Genomic DNA, 11,608 nt, shown 5'->3' with positions numbered 1-11,608 from the left:
GGACTCTTGGCAACCCTGCCTGATGGGGAAAGTTCTGTCCAGATGATGTCGCCTCTCCACAAAGGACGTGATGAAAGTGTTAGCCTTATATGGTGTGTCTATGGACTGCTGACTGGCTGAGCAGAGGTCCACTTTAATGATTTGGAAGTATTTGGTAGCACTAGTGAAAAGCCATCCCTGTAGTAGATGTTATCTGCAGGTCAGCTTGAATAGACAGCTCTCTAGTGAGACAGAAGCAGAAGCAGCTAAAATATATCATCTGACATGCCCATGTAGTAGTGTCAATAAATGCTGATGGATATAGATAGAATGTCAGAAGTTGATGAACCTGGATTTGGTGTCCCATCATGAACTCATCTTCTTCATGTCAGTTATTAGCACTGTGAGAACCTCTCCAAGGAATTTCCATCTTAAGTACTTTATTTGCTGCAACTTCAACAGTGGCAGCAAGCTAGAAGCTTGGGGAAAGTCTTCTGAAAACTTGCTCTAATGCATAAATGGCACCTCCATAGTAAAATGAAGCTAAATCTAAGACCAAGATTCAATTAAACATCAAGGTTTTGATTTTTTTTAAAAATCAGAATCTTACCATTAACTTTTTCTAACTAGCTTTAGGAAGGCCACTGTATCAACCACATGCTCATTTTGTATGGCAAACTGAGTATTGAGGATAAAGCTAGCTCAGGGGTCATGAGATTTGAACTAGGGCCTGATTAATATAATTTGTATATTGTAATGAAGGCCACCAATGAGCCTCCCTTTCCCTTCCAGTTTTCTATGCAATAGAATGCTAACTGCATGAACAAAAAATGCTTCCAAAAGGTTCTGTGCCATCAAAGCATTAAAAGATAAAGTTTCATAAGTCTAGGGTCTGAGATCTGGCACACCATAAATGTCACATAAAAAAAAATCATGTCAGTATAACTTGGATTTTGAAGAAATTTCATCTGCTCAAATGATTTATAAAGAAGTTTCATTATCTATCGAAGCCTAGGCAAGTCCAACAATAGGATAAATGACAACCAGGGATGGTAGTTAAAATCAGCGACATATCATGTGTAAATATGTGTGAATTAATTTTATAGACACGTTTACATTTATGTTAAGAAAGAACTTTGAAGAATGTATGCCTTTTGATTATGCATCAACAGTACTGATCCGTAACTTTCACGTGCAATCTCTGTTGGCTCAGCACTAAAGGGGCATCTTGACCTGCTACTGCTGATAGAACAGTTTGATACAGCCTGTTATGTTTGCGAAATTCTACAAGGTACTGACAATACAAAACTGGGGATGTAAACAATCTACAGGAAAACTAACCCTTATCGTGCCAGCGCCACTGCAGGATTCTAGACCTGCTGTGCAGTGATTATGTATTTGAACATTTCATCCTGGACACTGTTTTAAGAATTACATAATGTTACAGTAACGACAATACTGAAGCATTTTTTTCAATGTTTTGTTTTATCTTTACTGGTGTCAGCCTTGCCTCAGTGGTATCACTCTTGCCTTATAGGTTCAGAGACTTGAGCACATAATCTAGGATGACACTTCAGAACAATTATGAGGGAGTGCTGCACTGTCCTTTGTATGAGATATTGATTATAGACCCTTTCTGGACTCAGGTGGCTATAAAGCATCCCATGGCAAGATTTCAAGAAGAGCAGGGGTAGTTCTCCCATTGTTCTGGCCAACATTTAGCCCTCAACCAACACCACTAAAACAGGTTATTCAGTCATTTAACTCATTGCTGCTTGTGAGACATTGCTGTGCACAAACTAGCTGCTATATTTGCCTTCATTACAACAGTGACTATGCTTCAGAGTACCTCATTGGCTAAGAAGCACTTTGGGAGTTCTGAGGGCGTGAAAGTCAAACTGCTTTCCTTCCATTTCCATGTACTTAGAGTAGAAACTTGCCTTTGAGTTTTTTTTAATACTTTGTACTTGATAGCTTTTCGTTATTTTACTTTGACAGAACAGACAATACTTTTACAACCACATACAAAGAATAACAGGAATAAATATTCAATATTCTTCGGTTAATTTACTTAAATTCCTTAGTGTAGTGGTATGGAAAGATAGTCTAAGAGTCTTGATTAGCAATGTTATCTAAATCAAGTTAACAGGTAAACATAATGTCATGGGAGAGCAGCAACAGTGTCAATATAATGGCATCTTACTTCAATGAACATCGCTTAAGTCAGAACCTGTTATAGACTGGGCATTTTGGATTCATGGTTATTGAAATTCCAGGGGAAGGGAGAAATGGGTAATAAAAAGTCAACTGGAGCTTATAGGGGGAATATACATACAGCAATTCACTGTTCCCACTTGAATAGTAATAAAATACCCCTTGGATGAACATAGCTCTCTCAATACCCTAGCTGTTACCTCCAATCAAAGGCATCAATATTTTCAAAGGGTACTCCAAAAGATACCAGCCTGGTGTTTCCGCTCAGTTGTGCTGATTTTGTTTTTGACGCAAATCGGCATAACCGGTACAAAATATTGCGGAATTTTAAATGCAAATTACATTCAGTGCAACTAGAGTTTCTGTGATCTTTTTTACTAGTTTAAAAATATCATGCTAAAGCTGGTCCTGTCCACAAAACTGGCCAAGCTCCCAGGATGAATTAATCACCATTGGGAGTTTCCATTAATTATGCTCATTTGCAGGCCTTCAGGGAGACTCTAAAGCTGGCTCCTTTTGGTGCATTTTAGAACATCATTAAAAGAAAATGTTTTAAAAGTCATCAATTGCGCCCAGAATGGAAACTCTACCCTTTTATATTTGAAGGACGTCTACAAGATGAGCTGGATAAAATATGCAACTGGACAGAACATTGGCAGGTGAAACTTAATTATAGTTTAGTGCACATAAGAGAAATGGTGCTGCACAGATTATTTTGAAAAAGCAAAGGATGAAGTAAAAAAAACACTACCAGTCTTGGTAGACTTGGTTTTCAACATTGTCAGGCAAACCGCACTGCTCCCCGCCCCCCACCCGCAACCTACCAAGACTGAGGCACCAATTATTTCGCCACATGAACATTAAAACTTAAAAGTGCAAGCCCCTGACTGGAAAGAAATGTTTGCATTGTAACAGATGGTGTTGAAACAATGGGGATCCAGTAGTTGCTTCCCCAATACACAGAAGTGGTCAGACCAGTTTTAGTCACATGAATAACTGGCTGTTGCAGAGAATTTGAACTTCCAACAAAGAATTTTGAAGAGAACGCCGTGTGCTCATGGACTAAGAACATCTCCTCTCCTGTCCGCCTGCCTTCATCTCTTTAAACGGAACTGAATCTTGTGAAAACACGTGAAACTCAAAGAGAGAAAGGTTTCCTATGTGAATATGGTTTTAAGAAGACTACTGGGCCCCAATGAAGTGCAAGGCTATATCTTCAATCAAGGACTACAGCGACCTCGAGAAACAGTAACAAGATATTGTGAACTGTATTAGAGTTTAAGTTTAAGGTTTAATATATTTCATCTTCTTCTTTAAAGCAAAGAAAGCCTGTTTGTGCTCATTTCTTTGCCTTATAATTGGAAAGTTGTGAACAAAGATTCACAAAGGGGGAGTTCAAAACACAGAAATGCTGGAACCACTCAGCTGGTCTGGCAGCATCTGTGGAAAGAGAAGCAGAGTTAACGTTTCGGGTCAGTGACCCTTCTTCGGAACTTGCAAATATTAGAAATGTCAAAGGATATAAGCAAGTGAGCCGGGGGTGGGGCAAGAGATAACAAAGGAGAAGGTGTAGATTGGACAAGGCCACATAGCTGACCAAGAGGTCATGGAGCAAAGGCTCAGGTCACTGACCCGAAACGTTAACTCTGCTTCTCTGTCCACAGATGCTGCCAGACCTGCTGAGTGGTTCCAGCATTTCTTGTTTTTATTTCAGATTTCCAGCATCCGCAGTATTTTGCTTTTATTTTAGTGTTTAATTCACTGCCACTTCTCTTCCAGGAATGCCTACCTTGAAGAAGTTCTGCTCTTCCCTCCAACGGGATTTTCAAAGAATAAAGAACAGTACAGCACAGGAACAGGCCATTCGGCCCTCCAAGCCTGCGCCGATCTTGATGCCTGCCTAAACTAAAACCTTCTGCACTTCCGGGGTCCGTATCCCTCTATTCCCATCCTATTCATGTATTTGTCAAGCTGCCTCTTAAACGTCTCTATGGTACCTGCTTCCACCACCTCCCCCGGGAACAAGTTCCAGGCACTCACCACCCTCTGTGTAAAGAACTTGCCTCGCACATCCCCTCTAAACTTTGCCCCTCTCACCTTAAACCTATGTTCCCTAGTAACTGACTCTTCCACCCTGGGAAAAAGCTTCTGACTATCCACTCTGTCCATGCCGCTTATAACTTTGTAAACCTCTATCGTGTTGCCCCTCCACCTCCGTCGTCCCAGTGAAAACAATCCATGTTTATCCAGCCTCTCCTCATAGCTAATGCCCTCCAGACCAGGCAACATCCTGGTAAACCTCCTCTGTACCCTCTCCAAAGCCTCCACGTCCTTCTGCTAGTGTGGCGACCAGAATTGCACACAATATTCTAAGTGTGGCCTAACTAAAGTTCTGTACAGCTGCAGCGTGACTTGCCAAATTTTATACTCTATGCCCTGACCAATGAAGGCAAGCATGCCGTATGCCTTCTTGACTACCTTATCCACCTGCGTTGTCACTTTCAGTGACCTGTGGACCTGTACGCCCAGATCTCTCTGCCTATCAATACTCCTAAGGGTTCTGCCATTTACTGTATACTTCCCATCTGCATTAGACCTTCCAAAATGCATTACCTCACATTTGTCCGGATTAAACTCCATCTGCCATTTCTCTGCCCAAGTCTCCAACCGATCTATATCCTGCTGTATCCTCTGACAATCCTCATCACTGTCCGCAACTCCACCAACCTTTGTGTCGTCCGCAAGCTTACGAATCAGACCAGCTACAGTTTCCTCCAAATCATTTATATATACTACAAAGAGCAAAGGTCCCAGCACTGATCCCTGCGGAACACCACTAGTCACATCCCTCCATTCAGAAAAGCACCCTTCCACTGCTACCCTCTGTCTTCTATGACAGAGCCAGTTCTGTATCCATCTTGCCAGCTCCCCTCTGATCCCGTGTGACTTCACCTTTTGTACCAGTCTGCCATGAGGGACCTTGTCAAAGGCTTTACTGAAGTCCATATAGACAACATCCACTGCCCTTCCTTCATCAATCATCTTCGTCACTTCCTCAAAAAACTCAATCAAATTAGTGAGACACGACCTCCCCTTCACAAAACCATGCTGCCTCTTGCTAATAAGTCCATTTGTTTCCAAATGGGAGTAAATCCTGTCCCGAAGAATCCTTTCTAATAATTTCCCTACCACTGTCGTATGGCTCACTGGCCTATAATTTCCTGGATTATCCTTGCTACCCTTCTTAAACAAAGGAACAACATTGGCTATTCTCGTTTGTCTCTTTTACCTTGTTCACCTTCATTGCTTTCTATTTCCCTCCTGGTGGTTGATAAAGTGTCTACCAAAACTTGTTTTCACAGCCACATCTCCTTCCTCAGTGACTGCCTCCGGCTCTGAGTTATTCCACGTGGATTCCAACTGTATTTTCACCCATCATGTTTTGAATCCACCCAGGATTACAGGTATCTCCGAGAAATACAACGTTCGTCGGACTGCTACTCTCACCGCATCCTGGGATCCACACTCAGTGCTATGCGCCACCACATGCACACACCGATACTCTCTCTCCAGCAGCACCGCCTCACCTTATCTCAAAGCTGTTCGACTCCGCAGTTTCATTTCATCTTTCACCTCATCCGACGCATTAACAAAAAACTTTTTTTCTTCCTTTCAGATGTCAAGGAACGCTAGCTCCAGCAGCTGATGGGGACGAATACTCCTCCAGATCCTCCTTCCGCTTCACTTCCCTCTGACCCCACCCCTTCTGATCTGACCCCTTACCGTGTATTCACTATACCCTCTGACCTCCCCCTCTCTGATGCTGAACGTTCTGTACTCAGCAAAGGTCTCAGTTTTATCCCCTTACGTCCCCACCTCAATGAACTTCGCGCTCGGCATGACGTTGAGCTCTTCTTCCGTCGCCTCCGTCTCCGGGCTCACTTCTTTGACCAGGAGTCCTCCCCCCGACCAGCAGACCCATTCACCCGCCTCCAGCATTCTCCCTCCACCTGGACCCCTCCCCCTGGCCTCTTACCCGCTCTTGATCTCTTCATTGAAAACTGTCGGCGAGACATTGGTCATCTCAATTTCTCTGCCCCCCTCACTCATTCTAACCTGTCCCCCTCTGAACTTGAGGCACTCCGTTCTCTCAGGTCTAACCCCGACATGGTCATCAAACCTGCAGACAAGGGTGGTGCTGTTGTTGTATGGCGTACCGACCTCTACCTTGCAGAAGCTCAACGCCAACTCACAGACACCTCTTCCTACCTCCCTCTGGACCATGACCCCACCACCGAGCATCAAGCCACTGTCTAAAGAACTGTCACTAACCTCATCTCCTCTGGAGATCTTCCGTCTACAGCTTCCAACCTCATAGTCCCGCAACCCCGGACAGCCCACTTCTACCTCCTTCCCAAAATCCACAAATGGGACTGTCCCGGCAGACCTATTGTGTCAGCCTGCTCCTGCCCCACTGAACTTATTTCTTCCTATCTTGACTCTATCTTTTCTCCGCTGGTCCAGTCTCTTCCCACCTACATCCGTGACTCTCCTGACGCCCTATGTCATTTTGACAATTTCCAGTTTCCTGGTCCCAACTGCCTCCTCTTCACTATGGACGTCCAATCGCTCTACACCTCCATCCCCCACCAGGATGGTTTAAGGGCGCTCCGCTTCTTCCTAGAACAGAGGCCCACCCAGTCCCCATCCACCACCAACCTCCTCCGCCTGGCTGAACTTGTTCTCACATTGAACAACTTCTCCTTCAACTCCGCTCACTTCCTTCAAGTAAAAGGTGTTGCGATGGGTACTCACATGGGTCCTAGTTATGCCTGTCTTTTTGTGGGGTATGTCGAGCGTTCTTTGTTCCAGTCCTACTCAGGCCTCCTCCCCCAACTCTTTTTCCGGTACATTGATGACTGTATCGATGCCGTTTCCTGCTCCCGCCCTGAACAGGAAAACTTTATCAACTTTGCTTCCAATTTCCACCCTTCTCTCACCTTTACATGGTCCATCTCTGACACTTCCCTTCCCTTCCTCGACTTCTCTGTCTCCATCTCTGGGGATAGGTTGTCTACTAATATCCATTATAAGCCCACCAACTCCCACAGCTACCTGGACTACACTTCTTCACACCCTACCTCCTGTAAGGACTCCATTCCATTCTCCCAGTTTCTCCGTCTCCGACACATCTGCTCTGACGATACTAGCTTCCATGACGGTGTTCCTGATATGACCTCCTTTTTCCTCAACCGAGGATTCCCCCCCACTGTTGTTCACAGGGCCCTCAACCGTGTCCGGCCCATTTCCCGCACCTCTACCCTCACCCCTTCCCCTCCCTCCCAGAACTGTGACAGGGTTCCCCTTGTCCTCACTTTCCACCCCATCAGCCTCCATATCCAAAGGATCATCCTCTGCCATTTCCGCCACCTCCAGTGTGATGCCATTACCAAACGCATCTTCCCCTCCCTTTCCCTGTCAGCATTCCGAAGGGATCGTTCCCTTGGCGACAACCTGGTTCACTCCTCCATTACCCCCACCACCTCATCCCCGTCCCATGGCACCTTCCCCTGCAATCGCAGGAGGTGTAATACCTGCCCATTTACCTCCTCTCTCCTCACTATCCCAGGCCCCAAACACTCCTTTCAGGTGAAGCAGTGATTTACTTGTACTTCTTTCAATGTAGTATACTGTATTCGCTGCTCACAATGTGGTCTCCTCTACACTGGGGAGACCAAACGCAGACTGGGTGACCGCTTTGCGGAACACCTCCACTCAGTCCGTAAGCAGGACCCTGAGCTTCTGGTTGCTTGCCATTTCAACACTCCCCCCTGCTCTCATGCTCACATATCTGTCCTGGGCTTGCTGCAGTGTTCCACTGAACATCAACGCAAGCTCGAGGAACAGCATCTCATTTTCCGATTAGGCACACTACAGCCTGCCGGACTGAACATTGAGTTCAATAATTTCACAGCATGACAGGCCCCCCCATTTTACTTTTATTTTTAGTTATTTTTTAAATTTTTTACAATTTTTTTTCTTTTGTTTATTTCATTTCATTGTAGTTTGTTCAGTTTGCTTACCCACTGTTTTTTTTCATGTTTGTACTTGCTGATGTTCAATCTTCAGTTCGTTAACACCCTATCTGTACTAATGCTTTGTCTTTCAACACACCATTAGCATATTGTTTGCCTTTGCTCCATGACCTCTTGGTCAGCTATGTGGCCTTGTCCAATCTACACCTTCTCCTTTGTTATCTCTTGCCCCACTCCCGGCTCACTTGCTTATAACCTTTGACATTTCTAATATTTGCTAGTTCCGAGGAAGGGTCACTGACCCGAAACGTTAACTCTGCTTTTCTTTCCACAGATGCTGCCAGACCTGCTGAGTGGTTCCAGCATTTCTTGTTTTTATTTCAGATTTCCAGCATCCGCAGTATTTTGCTTTTAGTTCAAAACACAGTGTGTTTCAAATTAAACCCTCTTACAATAAGACTCGGTAAAGCGAGCAAAAGGCCCCTCGAGACATTTCTCACCTGGTCATAACAGAAACTGGGTGCTAGCATCCAAATTGTTACCCACAGACAAGTGAGTTAAATTGGAAGTGGGGAGCCAAATTGTTCACAAACAAAAAAAGCAAATCAATACAGGTTTTCTTGTGGTTGTGTGTGATTGTATACTAACATGTCTGCAACTGAAACTAATAGCTCTCCAAGCCAGGGTGAAGTAACTTGGGATAAGTTAAAAGCACTGTCTATGGAGGAGTTGAGAAAAATGGCTGAACAGTATGGAATCACTGTACATGGCAAGGCTAGGAAGTCTGAACTCCTAAGGCTAGTGGACAACCATTTTTCCCTTGAATCTGAAAAAGTAGAAATGGTTAGAAGCAGAGTAGTGTTAGCAAAGATACAATTAGAACAGAGGAAATTTGAGGAAAGCAAGAGGGAGAAAGAGAGGGCCTTCCAAAAGGAACGTGAAGAAAGAGAAAGACAGGAGAAGGAACGAGAGAGGAGAAAGAGGGAGAAAGAATATTCCGGAAAGAATGTGAAGAACGAGAGTTGAAGCGGCTTGAGTTAACCAGGGGGCGACGGAGTAACCCTAGTGAAAGCAAAGCCAATATGGAGGAATATAATGCAGGGCTAGGTACAAGGTTGCTAAACCTCACTCAATTTATTCCAAAATTCTATGAGGAAGATGTGGAAACATTTTTCGTGTCTTTTGAGAAACTGGCAAGGCAGCTAAAATGGCCAGCTGAGACCTGGTCTCTTTTACTGCAAAGCAAACTAACCGGAAAAGCCCATGAGGTTTATTCCTTGTTGCCAGATGACAGTTCATCAAATTAAGAACTGACCAAAAATGCTATCCTTGGGGCATATGAATTCGTACGCAAAGCCTACAGCCAAAAGTTTAGAACCCTCAAAAAGCAAGCCAATCAAACTTATCTGGAGTTTGAAAGAAGCAAGCAGCTGGTTTTTGACCAGTGGCTGAGGGCTCTTAAAGTACAGCTCAGCTATGAGAATCTCAGGGACGTAGTTCTGTTAGAGGAATTTAAAAATTCTCTCCCATTCTGAATAAAGACCCATGTAAAGGAGCAGCGGGTTCAGGGAGCCCAGCAAGCGGCCGTTCTGGCCAATGGGTTTGCTTTAATTTATAATGTAAATATCTGAGGGACTTGAGGTTGTTTTCGTTGGAGAGAAGGAGGAGAGGTGACTTAATAGAGACATATAAGATAATCAGAGGGTTAGATAGGGTGGATAGTGAGAGTCTTTTTCCTCGGATGGTGATGGCAAACACGAGGGGACATAGCTTTAAGTTGAGGGGTGATAGATATAGGACAGATGTTAGAGGTATTTTCTTTACTCAGAGAGTAGTAGAGGCGTGGAACGCCCTGCCTGCAACAGTAGTAGACTCGCCGACTTTAAAGGCATTTAAGTGGTCATTGGATAGACATATGGATGAAAATGGAATAGTGTAGGTCAGATGGTTTCACAGGTTGGCGCAACATCGAGGGCCAAAGGGCCTGTACTGCGCTGTAATGTTCTAATGTTCTAATAAGTCGGTTTCCCGGGGATAACCTTTCCTAATCACCCCCACAAATCTGAAAAGGACAAAGGGTGGGAAGGTAACAACTGCCCAGGCAGTCCTGGAAGAGAAAGGAAAGCAGGAGACATAGGGGGCCCTCCTCCAGCCAAAAGGTAAGGTGCTGTGAGCAAGAGTGAGACCCGGAGACCTATGTGCTTCCATTGTAATAAGGCAGGGCATTTAAAAGCTGACTGCTGGAAACTAAAGGGAAAACCAGTAGGGTTAATCGGGGCATACCCGCTCAGTGAAGATGAGGGCCTGATGGAAAACACAGAACAACCTGTGGCTTTAAGTGCAGTAAGAGTGCAACCCTGGAAGCTTACTACGGCCAGTGCAGGAAAAGTTAATAGGATTCCTGAAGGTTATAAGGGTTTTGTATTTGAAGGGAAAGTAACCCTTGAGTGGGGCAAGCAAGCTCTTCGTGATTCTCAGGGACACGGGGGACACCAGATCACTTTTACTGGGAAAAGGCCTGACCTTTCCTCCAGAGAGTGCACCAAAATGGTGGTGAATGGTATGGAGGGCAGTGTATGTCTGTACCTGTACACCGGGTGCACCTGGAGTGTGACTTTAGTTTCGGGACCAGTGTGCCGAGTTTGCCTGTGGACAGGGTTGACCTGCTTCTAGGTAATGATCTGGCAGGGGTGAAGGTGGCAGCCCCCCCCACCCCCCCAGTAGTGAAAGAAAGACCGCAGAAGGTCAGAGAGACAGTGCAGTGACAAGAGACAGACCCCTGCAGAGTCCCTGAACGTGTAATAGGTCAGGTCATGATCAAACCAGCTCCACCAGAAGAGATTGCATTGACACTGTAGACAAATGAGCAGGAGGTCTGCCTGTCTGAGACTTTCTTTGGAAAGTTAGGAGACCCAGGGAATGAATTCAATGGATTTTCCCGAGGTGAGGCTTAGGGAGCTGACCCAGTATTGCAAGAGATAGCACAGGCTGCCCAGTCTGAAAGTTAAGCAGAGGGAGTCCCTGATTGCTGCTATTTAAAGAGTGAGGTACTGATGAGGAAATGGAGTTCTCCTCACAGACCTGAGGGCAAGAAGTGGACAGTAGTTCACCAGTTAGTGGTGCCACAGAGAAATATTAAGAAGGGCCCACGAGACTACAGAAGCTGTACATGCCTGTATACAAAAGACCAAAACCCGTATAAGACAGCAGATTGACTGGCCAAAACTCCACAAAGATGTGGTGGAGTACTGCAGGAGTTGCCACATGTGCCAGGTTGAGGGGAAACCCCAACCTACAGTGAAACCTGCACCCCAAGTCCTGTACCGGTGTTCGGAAGACTCTCCAGCAGAGGGCTGGTGAATTGTGAGGGACCCCCACCG

This window comes from Heterodontus francisci, chromosome 18, assembly GCF_036365525.1.
Source record: "Heterodontus francisci isolate sHetFra1 chromosome 18, sHetFra1.hap1, whole genome shotgun sequence".
Taxonomy (NCBI): Eukaryota; Metazoa; Chordata; class Chondrichthyes; order Heterodontiformes; family Heterodontidae; genus Heterodontus; species Heterodontus francisci.
The sequence above is the reverse complement of the archived record's forward strand: the minus strand, read 5'-3'. Positions refer to the sequence as shown.